Raw genomic sequence first — 13,787 nt, forward strand, 5'->3', positions numbered from 1 at the left:
CAAATTTTACATAGTAAAACATTGCTGTTTCAACCCATTTCACATACATTTTGTCCCGAGTGCTTTGTCCTGTGCCCTGCCTGTATTTTGTCTGTTCTTTCCGCCTGTAAACTTAGAAAAGTCCATGGCGTCCAAAAAGCGTCCCTTTAGGTCAAAAGCAGGTTTAGATCAGCTAGAGAACAGTGATAGTAAATCAGAACCACTTGCAGAATTGAGTGATAATGATTCGTGGGGGAAATTCGTCATCAGACACTGAAAACGATTTTGCGACTTTGCTCAGCGATGTGCGAACTTGGCGCTCTATTTCAAATATCAGTGTTTTTGGTTTGATTATATTATTGAATTAAATGTATTATTATTATATTATTATTTTTTATGATTATTTATTAAATTATAATTTATGATTTCGTGTTTCAAATTTTATCCTACCCGGGATGTTTAATAGACTCTTGTTCGGACAGATTTCAGTGAGTTATTCCTAAAAATTACAGCCTGCAATAAAAAAACTACATATTTCCATGCAAAATAATGGTACCGCTTTCAGCACCAAAAATCTGAAATCATCATACCGCCAGGGGGGTTAAACAAAAAGAGAGACAAAGAGATAGGAAAGAGCAATAAGTCAGAAAGCACAGGAGAGAAAGAGGAGAAGAGAGAAAGTGAAAGAGAGAAAAAAAAGGCTGGAGCAAATTAGTCTGCTTGATTTTAACCCCTCGCCCTTCAGAGGATCCCCCCCCCCCTTCCTGACCAGGCCATTTTTTGCAATACAGCGCTGCGTTACTTTAACTGACAATTGCACGGTCATGCAATGCTGCAACCACATGAAATGTATGTCTTTTTTTTCCCACACAAATGAAGCTTTCTTTTGGGGGTATTTGTTGGGCTCTGCGGGTTTTATTTTTTTGCACTGTAATCAAAAAAAGACTGACAATTTTAAGAAAAAAACAATATTTTTTACTTTTTGCTATTAAACATGTCCAGTAGAAATTTTTTTTAAAAAAATCACATTTCGTCATAAATTTCGTCATAAATTTCGGCCAAAATGTATTCTGCGACATGGCTTTGCTAAAAAAAAAAATCCCAATACGTGTAAATTAATTGGTTTACATGAAAGTTATAGCATTTACAATGGCGGTATGGATACTGATATTTATTTTTTTTCTTCTAGTAATAGCGGGACTGCAACAGGCATTCCGACACTGGGGGGGACTGACTAACTGCCACTGACATCCCCAGTAACACCAATACAGTGATCAGTGTTAATAAAAAGCACTGACACTGTACTAATAGCACTGGGCAGGAAGGGGTTAACATCTGGGGCGATCAAAGGGTTAACTGTGCACCTTGTGTGTGCGCTTGTGTCAGCACATTGCTTTGTATGGCTCTGCTCTTGCAATACAAAGCAGTGTGCAGGAGCTGACAGGGGAGAGATCTATATTTTTTGCATACAGACCTCTCCCATCAGCGATACTTGGTGATCTCTGGGTGATGGTGGGGGAATCACCGGCCTGGACTCGGTGGTCAACAGCTAAGGCCTGCAATGGTGGTGTGGTTAAGGCGTGCGTGCCCCCTACCCGGAATTGCAAATTCACGTAAGTCCTCAACCAGGCAGATCCATAGAGAGGGAGAAAAGCAGTTATGAGTTATCCCATCAACAACATTTATTACGTCCTGCCAGTATTGCATGACAGCCAGGCAGGACTAGAAGACATGTGTGAGAATCCCCCAGTGAGTAGTTGTAGAGCACCCCGGCCAAGAGATTGAGGAAAGCCTCACGTGGAGCGTGTATAAGGTGTCATCAGCTCTAAGTATCTTTTTAAATGCAATAAGTTTATCCTTTATGGAGACTAAATGCATGGAAGGAAGGTCCCACATCTCCCTCCTATCATCAGTGTCTAGGACTAGAATGTCCATCAGCCACTTTTGCATGATTGAGGACAGGTAAGGAATGGCTAGCAGGGTGAGATGGCTGTAGATAGTCCAGGTGGGTTTCTCAAAGCATTTCGTCCTAAGTGTTCAAGATCGGATGGGATTTGTGTGGAAACTGAGAGCCAAGAGCATGGGGCAACTACAGGAATCAAGAGACATGAAGCTGGGAGGTTAAAATGTGAGGAGAGGTTAAAAAAGAATAAAAGGGTTTGGTTTTTGACAATATGTGACAAGGTTTTAATTTTACACTTGTAGGTTTGTTTGTCCGATTTTCTCATCATATATACTAGGCGTTAGGAATTTGTTTGTTCAAGAAACATTTCCATCCTACTCCTTCGAATTTTCTCATCACTGCGGTCAAAAATGAACAGCAATTTGTCCGCACTAATGATTAGAAAAACAAATGACCTTTAGAACCTTCTTTTCCCAAGAATTGTCATTTAAATTCTACCCATCTATGGCTAGATTTAGTGGAGTGAATCAACATTTGTTTTGACTGCAGTGACTACAAAATTGAAAGGAGCAGGATAGAAAATGTTTAAAATAAAACAAAAACTAATCTCTAACAGTGTATGTGATTTTTTTGTTCAGGAAAATGTATTCATTCCAAAATCAACTGTTAAAAGCAAAAGAAATTTTGAAGTATCTTTGTATGAACATTTGTTTGTTACATTCAATATGTTGAAGAATGCCATTCAAACATTAGTTTGAAAATCTACTAGAGTACGGCCAGCTTTAGACAGTTGTCATTAGAACAGCTTGTCCCATTGGATGATGATTTCCCCTCTGTACCTCTCCAGGTGACAATTTAACATTTTGGATTTTTTTTACCTTCATTCTTGTTTAGAAAGTATTATGACCACATATCTAAAATGAAAATATATAAAAAGAAAAAAAAAATCTTTATTTTGTATTGCAAAAAAGATCATCTTCAATTAAAATCACTTAAGCTTTAAAGAGTTGCATTTAAAACAACCCTTTTTGAAAGCCATGGTAGGCCACAGGTATAGAATATTGTATCAAAAATCTTTTTGAAATAAGGATGTCCCTGGACAGTCACAAGCAGAGAAGTATGATAGAAAAAAAAAAACTTCCTTAGAGAATTTTCGAAAAGCTTTGAACAGTTCCTAATTGTAATATCAAAAGATGTAAGGATACCGTTAATGGAGTTTCGGTGTTATATTTCACACCACATGGTAAGATAATAGTCCACATCCCTTAGATGTAGTATCTCTAAAGCAGTGGTTCTCAACCTTTCTAACGCCGCGACCCCTTAATACAGTTCCTCATGTTGTGGTGACCCCCAACCATAAAATAATTTTCGTTGCTACTTCATAACTGTAATTTTGCAGTAGGAGGAATAGTGCCACGTCATTGGTGTCAGTGGGAGGAATAGTGCCCCGTCATTGGTATCAGTGGGAGGAATAGTGCCCCGTCATTGGTGTCAGTGGGAGGAATAGTGCCACGTCATTGGTGTCAGTGGGAGGAATAGTGCCCCATCATTGGTATCAGTGGGAGGAATAGTGCCCCGTCATTGGTGTCAGTGGGAGGAATAGTGCCCCCTTCATTGGTGTCAGTGGGAGGAATAGTGCCCCGTCATTGGTGTCAGTGGGAGGAATAGTGCCCCGTCATTGGTGTCAGTGGGAGGAATAGTGCCCCGTCATTGGTGTCAGTGGGAGAAATAGTGCCCCGTCATTGGTATCAGTGGGAGGAATAGTGCCCCGTCATTGGTATCAGTGGTAGGAATAGTGCCCCGTCATTGGTGTCAGTGGGAGGAATAGTGCCTCGTCATTGGTGTCAGTGGGAGGAATAGTGCCCCATCATTGGTATCAGTGGGAGGAATAGTGTCCCATCATTGGTGTCAGTGGGAGGAATAGTGCCCCATCATTGGTATCAGTGGGAGGAATAGTGCCCCATCATTGGTATCAGTGGGAGGAATAGTGCCCCATCATTGGTATCAGTGGGAGGAATAGTGCCCCATCATTGGTGTCAGTGGGAGGAATAGTACCCCATCATTGGTGTAAGTGGGAGGAATAGTGCCCCGTCATTGGTATCAGTGGGGGGGAATAGTGTCCCGTCATTGGTGTCAGTGGGAGGAATAGTGCCCCGTCATTGGTGTAAGTAGGAGGAATAGTGCCCCGTCATCGGTATCAGTGGGGGGAATAGTGCCCCGTCATCGGTGTCAGTGGGAGGAATAGTGCCCCGTCATCGGTGTCAGTGGGAGGAATAGTGCCCCGTCATCGGTGTCAGTGGGAGGAATAGTGCCCCATCATCGGTGTCAGTGGGAGGAATAGTGCCTCATCATCGGTATCAGTGGGAGGAATAGTGCCCCATCATCGGTATCAGTGGGAGGAATAGTGCCCCATCATAGGTGTCAGTGGGAGGAGGAATAGTGCCCCATCATAGGTGTCAGTGGGGGGAGGAATAGTGCCCCATCATAGGTGTAAGTGGGGGGAGGAATAGTGCCCCATCATAGGTGTCAGTGGGGGGAGGAATAGTGCCCCATAATAGGTGTCAGTGGGGGGAGGAATACTGCCCCATCCTTGGTGTCAGTGGGGGGAGGAATACTACCCCATCCTTGGTGTCAGTGGGGGGAGGAATACTGCCCCATCCTTGGTGTCAGTGGGGGGAGGAATACTGCCCCATCCTTGGTGTCAGTGGGGGGAGGAATACTGCCCCATCCTTGGTGTCAGTGGGGGGAGGAATAGTGCCCCATCCTTGGTGTAAGTGGGAGGAATAGTGCCCCGTCATTGGTATCAGTGGGGGGGAATAGTGTCCCGTCATTGGTGTCAGTGGGAGGAATAGTGCCCCGTCATTGGTGTCATTTGGGGGAGGAATCGTGCCTCATCGTTGGTGTCATTTGGGGGAGGAATCGTGCCTCATCGTTGGTGTCAGTGGGGGGAGGAATAGTGCCCCATCGTTGGTGTCAGTGGGGGGAGGAATAGTGCCCCATCGTTGGTGTCAGTGGGAGGAATAGTGTCCCATCGTTGGTGTCAGTGGGAGGAATAGTGTCCCATCGTTGGTGTCAGTGGGAGGAATAGTGCCCCATCATTGGTATTAGTGACACCAATGATGGGGCACTATTCCCACTGACACCAATGATACTTACCTTGCAGACCCCTGCTCCAGCCTGGGCTCGCTCGCTCCCTCCCTCTCCCATGGTACCGACACTTACCTGTCAGATGTCTTCCTTCTCCGGCCGCTCTCCTCCTCTTCACTCGCTCGATCTTCGCGGTGCCGCTCGGCTCCTCTTCTCCAAGCTCCACCTCCTTGCCGGTGATTGGCCGCCTGTGTGCCTCTCCTGAGCTACAGTGCCGGTGGCCAATCACAGGCGAGGATTGATCTCGAGGTGTGTCCAGATGACAGGGGCTGCATGTCATCCCGCCCACACCTGGAGGTGGCGGCGGCGGCGAGGAGCGGTGTCTCGGTTCCTAAGACCATCGGAAATATGTGTTTTCCGATGGTCTTAGGCGACCCCTGTGGAAGCGTCGTTCGACCCCCAAAGAGGTCGCGACCCCCAGGTTGAGAACCGCTGCTCTAAAGGATCCTGTCTTGTCTTAGGAGAGTTTTCCTAACCTCTTCGTTTTTCATATGGAGGCTAGAATGCAAAAAAAAACAGACAATCATTCGTCCAATTTTCTCATTGTGTGTTCGGGGCTTTGGAGGTGCTGGGGTCTACAGGGAACAACAGGTTTTTTTTTTTGTTTTTTTTTTTAAGTCCGCAAACGTGCAAACTACAACGAAAAACCCGTAAGCGATCACAAAAAATGTGCAAGTGCGAACACCACACGAAAAAGTGCACTTAGGGGTGTGTTTGTCCTACCCCCGGAGGAGTTGGACCGTTACCCTGATCCCCCGGGGCACGAAGCTCCTGACAGGGACAAGGTTCCCATTTGGTCCTCCTAGCCAAAAGGCCTGGTGGACCACCGTTCCTTATGTCCAGCCGAAGCCGGACATCCAGTACTAGGCCAGGGGGCTCTCCCGGAGAGAAAACCCCCTAGGGATCAGGGGAGGAAGGAACCAAAAGGCCACACATCCTCCCCCTAGACTTCAGGATAGGCCCGAGGACCCACACCCTCCATCCGTGAAAACACACACATAAGCGAAAGAAAAAAGTGACAAACGTGGGAGGTGAAATAAATTAAATAAATAGAAAATAAAAAAGTGGTACCGTGCCAAATTGTGCACAGACCAGGCCCTGAGGCCTGTAGCAAAAATTGCCCTGGTCCTAGCCAAAAGGCCTGGTCCTTAGGGCGCTGTGCAAAAAGAGTGTAAAAACAGTGACCATGTGCCAACTTCACACTGTGGGGTCCCACACCCAGGTGTTACTAATGGCACCCCTGAGAGCGTCTTCCTCAGGGGACACTGAGTTTGCGGACTTTCTGCAAAAGGTTTTTTTTTTTTGTTTTTTTAAGTCCGGAAACGTGCAAACTACAACGAAAAAACCCGTAAGTGATCACAAAAAATGTGCAAGTGCGAACACCACACGAAAAAGTGCACTTAGGGGTGTGTTTGTCCTACCCCCGAAAGGGTTGGACCGTTCACCTTATCCCCCGGGGCACGAAGCTCCTGACGGGGACAAGGTTCCCATTTGGTCCTCCTGGCCAAAAGGCCTGGTGGACCACCGTTCCTTATATCCAGCCGAAGCCGGACATCCAGTACTAGGCAAGGGGGTTCTCCCGAAGAGAAAACCCCCTAGGGATCAGGGGAGGAAGGAACCAAAAGGCCACACATCCTCCCCCTAGACTTCAGGATAGGCCCGAGGACCCACACCCTCCATCCGTGAAAAACACACACATAAGCGAAAGAAAAAAGTGACAAACGTGGGAGGTGAAATAAATTAAATAAATAGAAAATAAAAAAGTGGTACCGTGCCAAATCGTGCACAGACCAGGCCCTGAGGCCCATAGCAAAAATTGCCCTGGACTTGGCCAAAAGGCCTGGTCCTTAGGGCGCTGTGCAAAAAGAAGTGAAAAACAGTGGCCATGTGTCATCTTCACACCGTGGGGTCCCACACCCAAGTGTTACTAGTGACACTCCTGAGAGCGTCTTCCCCAGGGGGCACTGAGTTTGCGGACTTTTTGCGTCCCCAGCCCCTGGCCAGACCAAGGTAGATCCGTCCGAATCAGGAGGTACTGGGTCTTTCCAGCTTTCCCAGAGGAATTACTCCCAAGGCCCCAGAACGAATCATGGCGCTCCCTGGTTTCTGTCCCTCCGGTCCAGCCTTCCGGACCCCCATCATACCAGTGAGGGTACTATACAACAGCCATCCCCGCAAAGCTAGAATGGCCGGGAGCACCCCCACTGGACACTGATAAGAACAGATACTACACTTGATCTTAGCCAAAAGGCCGAGAAGCATCCAATCAGGCAAGCCCCTTGCACTACATGGTTGTTAGTAGATCTAAAGGAGATCCATTACATCTCAACACATTTGTATCTGATTGTAGGAAGTATTCTCAGTTTACCATTTACACAAGAACATGGAATATTTATGGCTAATTTGACAATTCTGACACCATTCCTGTGATCAGTTCCATTACTTTTATGAAAGTGACTTTCCATAATGTGCCTTGAGGAGTCTCACTTCTCAGCCTGAATCTTGATCACAGTAAATAGTACATGTCAGAAGTCTAAAGTAATTCATAAAAACCCCAATGTTCTCCTGATGTATCCCATCAGGGGGGAAACACACACTCCTCCCCCTCCATGAATGATCTCCACTCCCTGTGTGCCTCCAACCTTCATTTATAACTCAACAACCCCAACCATGGTGAGGGAGGCCTGGAGCCTTGTTCATAAACAGTGCCTGTTATGCAGATTGCCATGTATCTCAATGTGTGCAACCATCACAACATCCCATTGTCAGGAGAGGAGATCCCATGAATTCAAAATACAAATAATTCACCAGCAGGAATTATTATAAAGGTGGAAATTGACTGATGGACATAAGAATTCTATGCTGAGCCCCCCAGAAAGGAGTTATTATCTCTAGATGAACATAGAAGGCCCATAAGTTAGTATGGAATTCAGGCTAGATCAGTCCCCACCCCACCTGAACAAGACAAACCATCCTCTCCCCTTCCACTCCCCCTTACTCCCCTCCCCCCCTTTTTTTTTCTTCTTTCCTCTCCCACTAGGTATACCTCTACTAAATGTGTACAATCATCACAACATCTCATTGTCAGGAAAGTAGATCCCAGGTATTCAAAATACAAATAATACACCTGCAGGAATCTTTATAAATGTGGAAATTGATGTTATATTTCATTATTTATTCATTCATTTTTTATTATTTTATGACAAATCTCATGAATTTAAAATGTGCTTTCCCCTTATAGATTGTGAGCATCATAGACTTCAATGTGTGAAGACAACTCGGTAGTATATATACCATACAGGAGAATAATAGTTCATCTCACCGCTAACCAATAGAAATGTCAGGAAATCGTTACTAAGCTATCAATGTCCAAATCATATAAAGGGATCTCTGAACTTTTCAGTACGAGGGCCAATATCTGCGGGCTAAAAAAATATATGAGTTACAAGAGAATGGATCCATTTTCCTTTGAGTTTTTTTTGTAATTGGCACAATATGATTCACAACAGAGAAAGAACTTCACTAAAGCAAAGCAAAGACATTTCAACTAAACCTGAGCCATTAATAAAGGTCAAACAAAAATACACCCATTCTGCACTATTCTCATCAAAGTCCCCTTTGTATCAGGGTCCCCATAAGAGTTTCTTTTAAACCAGAGTCCCAATCATTTTCCTGCAAAATGTCTTGATAAACTCTGGAATTCATTTTCTCATCAATGACAATGGTCTTTAGCTGACACTCTGGGATTCTTCTTTACCTCATGCAGCATTCTGCGCTGTGCTCTTGCAGTCATTTTTACAGGACGACCACGCCTAGGGAGAGTAGCAACAGTGCTAAACTTTCTCCATTTGTAGAGTCTGTCTTACCGTGGACACATGAACATCAAGGCTTTAGGAGATACTTTTGTAACCCTTTCCAGGCTTCACGCAAGTCAACAATTCTTGATCGTAGGTCTTCTGAGAGCTCTTTTCTGCGAGGCATGGTTCACATCAGACATTGCTTCTTGAAACCAGTAAACCCAAAACAGGTGTGTGTTTTTTAAGGGCAGGACAGCTGTCAGCAACACATCCAATATCATCACACTGATTGGAGTCAAGGTTGGCCCACTCCTGTCTCCAATTAGCTCTGGGAGAAGTCATTAAGCTAGGGCCTCACATACTTTTTCCTCCCTGCACTGTGAATGTTTACATATTATGTGCAATTAAACCATGCCAACATCTAATGTTTGTGTAGTATTATGTTCAGCAGACTGTGTTCTTCTATTTTTGTGACTTAGATGACGTTCAGAGCACATTTTATGCCCAATTCATGCAAAACTCCATGTAATCCCAAGGGGTTCACATACTTTTTCTTGCAAATGTACATCAGGGACCTCATCAGAATCCCATCTCACTTCAGGGTCCCTATCAGAGTCCCATCTTACATCAGGGTCCCCATCAGAGTTTTCCCTTACATCAGGGTTCCCATCAGAGCCCCTTCTTACATCACATTTCCCATCAGAGTCCCCCTTACATCAGGGTCTTCATCAGAGTCCCCTCTCACTTTAGGGTTCCCATCAGAGCCCCCTTACATCAAATGTCCCATCAAAGCCCCCTCTTACATCAAATTTCCCATCAGAGTCCCCCCTTACATCAGGGTCCCCATCAGAGCCCCATTATATCAAAGTCCCTATTAGAGCCCCCATCAGATTCCCTCTTAGTCCCCATCAGTGTCCCCTCTTACATCAAAGTCCCCTCTTACATTAGGGCCCCCATCATAGCCACTCTTACATCAGAGCGTCCATCAGAATGGCCCCTCACAGAGCAGTCCCCCCTTACATCAGGGACCCCATCAGAGCAGAGACTGTGCACATCAGCTGTGGGTCAGATAACATCTTGTAGCCAGCAGCATGTGGCCCGCGGGCTGTGGTTTGGAGACCCCTGATATAAAGTAATACCGTGAAGTACATTTTATATCGCTGCAGAATACACTATGTATCCACTACATTAACTTCAATATATAATTAGTAACAATAATCCCAAGAAATAATGTATTATATATGTACAAATAAACTCTAAATTAAGCATAAAATTGCCAACCTATAAAAATTGTGTTTAATTTGCAGAAAATGTAGAAAACTGTTGTAATTCCTACACCGTTCACCTGATTTGGATGTAAAAACCCTCAAATTAAAGCTGCCAGTGTGCATTTAAAGCACATCTTGTTTGTTTCATTTCAAATCCATTGTGGTGGTGTATAGAGCCAAAAATGTTAGAATTGTGTCGATGTCCCAATATTTATTGACCTGACTGTATGTAACATATCTGGAAAGAATTACCTTCCCAGAAGTGTGTGTATTCATGTACAACTCGTGATTGTCAAGGGAAGTCTGGAGCTTCAGCTAGTCACCAAACTAAAGAGATCAGATTTCTCCAGATATCACAGATTATATGAGGTGACTCTATAACCCGGCCTTGTATATTTGACATTTCTGGAGACTTGTCTCTGTCATCTCACTAATGAGATTGCTTAATGCAATATCCTTCTTCTGGCAGTCTCAACAATGACTTATCTTTTTCTGGGGTGAAGGTAAAAAATTGTATCTCTAGATATGAAACCACCAATGACTGGTGTGTCTCACACTTTGAATGGGAGTGGTAAGCTTGCAAGCTATATACTTGGAGACCTGGTTACCAGTCCATGCACTTGAACAAGATTTCCGTACGATGATGTACTTTTAATGTATTTTAGGCTTGTTATTTACCCGTGTAAGTCTTCATTGTGTCTCTCAAAAGCCCCAAGACTGTTCCTGGGCACCGCCATCTTGTGATGTCAGCAGCTCCAGCAGACCCAGAGCTGTCACTCTAGTGACACTCTATAGCAGCCTTTCTCAACATTTCCAACACAGGGGAACCATTGAAAAAAAAACTTTCCAGTATCAGGGAACCCCTGGTAAAAATGAATGTATGTACAATTCATGATACATTAGTGTGATGGTCAGTGAGAAGAATGCTTCTCAAGCCAGCCATACATGGAAAGAAATTTAGCCGGTTCAGCAGAGACCAGCCGAATTTCAATCCATGTATTCACTAGCTGGTTGTACTCAAGTCGATCTATCGATCGAATTGTGTACAACCAACCTGTTGAGATTTTCCTGAATGATCAGTGCCACTATAGCCAGCAACACTGATCATTGTTTTCTGTTGGCAGTGAAGGCTCCCCACTATCAGAATACAATAGGACGGTGGGAGGATTCCCCCACCCACATTGAATGGGGGAATTAACTCTTTTTTTTTTCCAATTATACATGGCCCTTACACATTGGGAAGAATTACTTCTTTACAGATAGCTAAAAAGATCATTGGTGTCAGTGGGAACTTACAGTTGTGCTCAAAAGTTTACATCCCCTGGCAGAAATTGTGAAATTTTGGCATTGATATTGAAAATAAGACTGATCATGCCAAAAAATGCTCTTTTATTGAAGGATGATGATCATATGAAGCCATTTATTATCAAATAGTTGTTTGGCTCCTTTTTAAATCATAATAACAGAAATCACCCAAATGGCCAGCATCAAACGTTTCCATCCCCTGGAATGTTTGGCCTTGGTACACACACAGTGACACACACACACACACACACACACACACAGTGACACACACACAGTGACACACACACAGTGACACACACACGGGTTAAAATGCCAGTTAGAGGTTAATGTCCCACATATGTGGCTTTTTAAATTGCAATTAGTGTCAATGTATAAATAGTCAATGAGTTTGTTAGCTCTTACGTGGAAGTACTGACTAGGCTAGATACTAAGCCATGGGGATCAGAAAAGAGCTGTCAAAAGTCCTGCGTAACAAGGTAATGGAACTTTATAAAGATGGAAAAGGACATATAAGGATGTCCAAAGCCTTGAATATGCCAATCAGTTCTGTTAAATCACCTATTAAGAAGTGGAAAGTTCAGGGATCTCGATACCAAGCTATGGTCAGGTAGACCAAGAAAGATTGCAGCCATAACTGACAGAAGAATTGTCTGGGATTCAAAGAAAAACCCACAGACAACCTCAAAAGAAAACCAGGCTGCTCTGGAAAAAGATGGTGTGGTTGTTTTTCAGGAGTACAATACGGTGATACTTGAACAAAAGGAGCTGTTTGGTCGAGGTGCCAGAAATAAGCTTTTACTGCACCAATGCCACACAAAAGCCCGGTTACAATATGGCCGACAACACTTTGACATGCCTAACCGGGCCTTTTTGTGTTATTGATGCAGTAAAGGCTTCTTTCTGGCACCTCGACCATGCAGGTTATTTTTGTTCAAGTGTCATCATATTGTGCTCCCTCAAAACAACCACACTGTCTTTTTCCAGAACAGCCTGTATTTTTCTTGTGGTTACCTATAGGTTTCCCTTTGTATCCTGAACAATTCTTCTAGAAGTTGTGGCTGCAAGCTTCTTGGTCTACCTGACCTTGGCTTGGTGTCAAGAGATCCCCGAACTTTCCACTTCTTAAAAGGTGATTTAACAGTACTGATTGGCATATTGTATTAGGTACACATTGCTAGTGCCAAGAAAATATCCCCCACACCATTACACCACCAGCCTGAACCATTGATACAAGGCAGGATGGATCCATGCTTTCATGTTGTTTACACCAAATTCTAACCCTACCATCTGAATGTAGCAGCAACCTTCCCATTCTCCTCTGATCTCTGACATCAACAAGGCATTTTCGTCCACACAACTTCCACTCACTGGATATTTTCTCTTTTTTGGACCATTCTCTATAAACCCTAGAGATGTTTGTGAGTGAAAATCCCAGTAAGATCAGCAGTTTTTGAAATACTCAGACCAGCCTGTTTGGCACCAACAACCATGCCTCATTCAAAGCTACTGAAATCCTCTTTCTTCCCCATTCTGATACTCAGTTTAAACTTCAGTAAGTTGTCTTCACCATGTCTAGATGCCTAAATGCATTGAGTCGCTGCCATGTGATTGGCTGATCAGAATTTTGTGTTACCAAGCAATTGAACAGGTGTACATAATAAAGTGGTCGGTCAGTGTATACAGTATATGGACAGATAAGAACACAACAGAACAGCCAAAAGAAAATCATACTGTACTATACATATTTTATCAGATTTATTTATATAAAATAACACATCACAAATGTACACGTTAGCTACAACTAGACAGAACATCAAGTTTATTTCTCCACTTTAATTCTAGGTTCACAAATGCAGAAAATCATGTTGCAATTTAAAAAAACTATGATGAGATCTAACCTCAAAGGCATGTCATCTTTTATGTCTGAAGATTAGTTACATCATTTCTATATGAGCAATGACAATGATTTCTTTTATCTGTACATTTACCAACTGCTGCATAGTTGACATCACATGACCACCTGAGGACTGTCACCTGCCCACAGCGGAGCTATCTTCCATTGTGTGGTAGCACGGATTACTAATTTGGCAGTGAAATTTACTGACCTGTAAAAAAAAAGAAAGCCTTTATGGATTTCTGAACATTTATATATAAAAATAAAATGAAATTCACATGAACCGCAATGCCTTCCCATCAATAAAAGTAGTAGATTCGGTCGGAGTAAAAACTGTATTGAGAAATGTATTATCTGCCACTTAATGAACATTGAGGTAAATGTGGTTCACCAAAGAATGCAATAAAGTACAATTTTCAAACAATGGTGGAGTCATAACACAGTCGCTCCGCTAAATCACTGCTGGCACCGGAGTTTCAAGAGACACAGCTGGC

General features: G+C 43.6%; 1 pseudogene; it reads right to left on the reverse strand.

Annotated features, from left to right (window-relative positions):
- Window positions 1-7,176: 7,176 nt before the first annotated feature.
- On the reverse strand, window positions 7,177-7,292 carry LOC149435086 (U2 spliceosomal RNA; annotated as a pseudogene).
- Window positions 7,293-13,787: the final 6,495 nt, after the last annotated feature.

Source organism: Staurois parvus, unplaced genomic scaffold (genome assembly GCF_062004578.1).
Source record: "Staurois parvus isolate SC_StPar_1 unplaced genomic scaffold, SC_StPar_1.0 ptg001615l, whole genome shotgun sequence".
Classification (NCBI taxonomy): Eukaryota; Metazoa; Chordata; class Amphibia; order Anura; family Ranidae; genus Staurois; species Staurois parvus.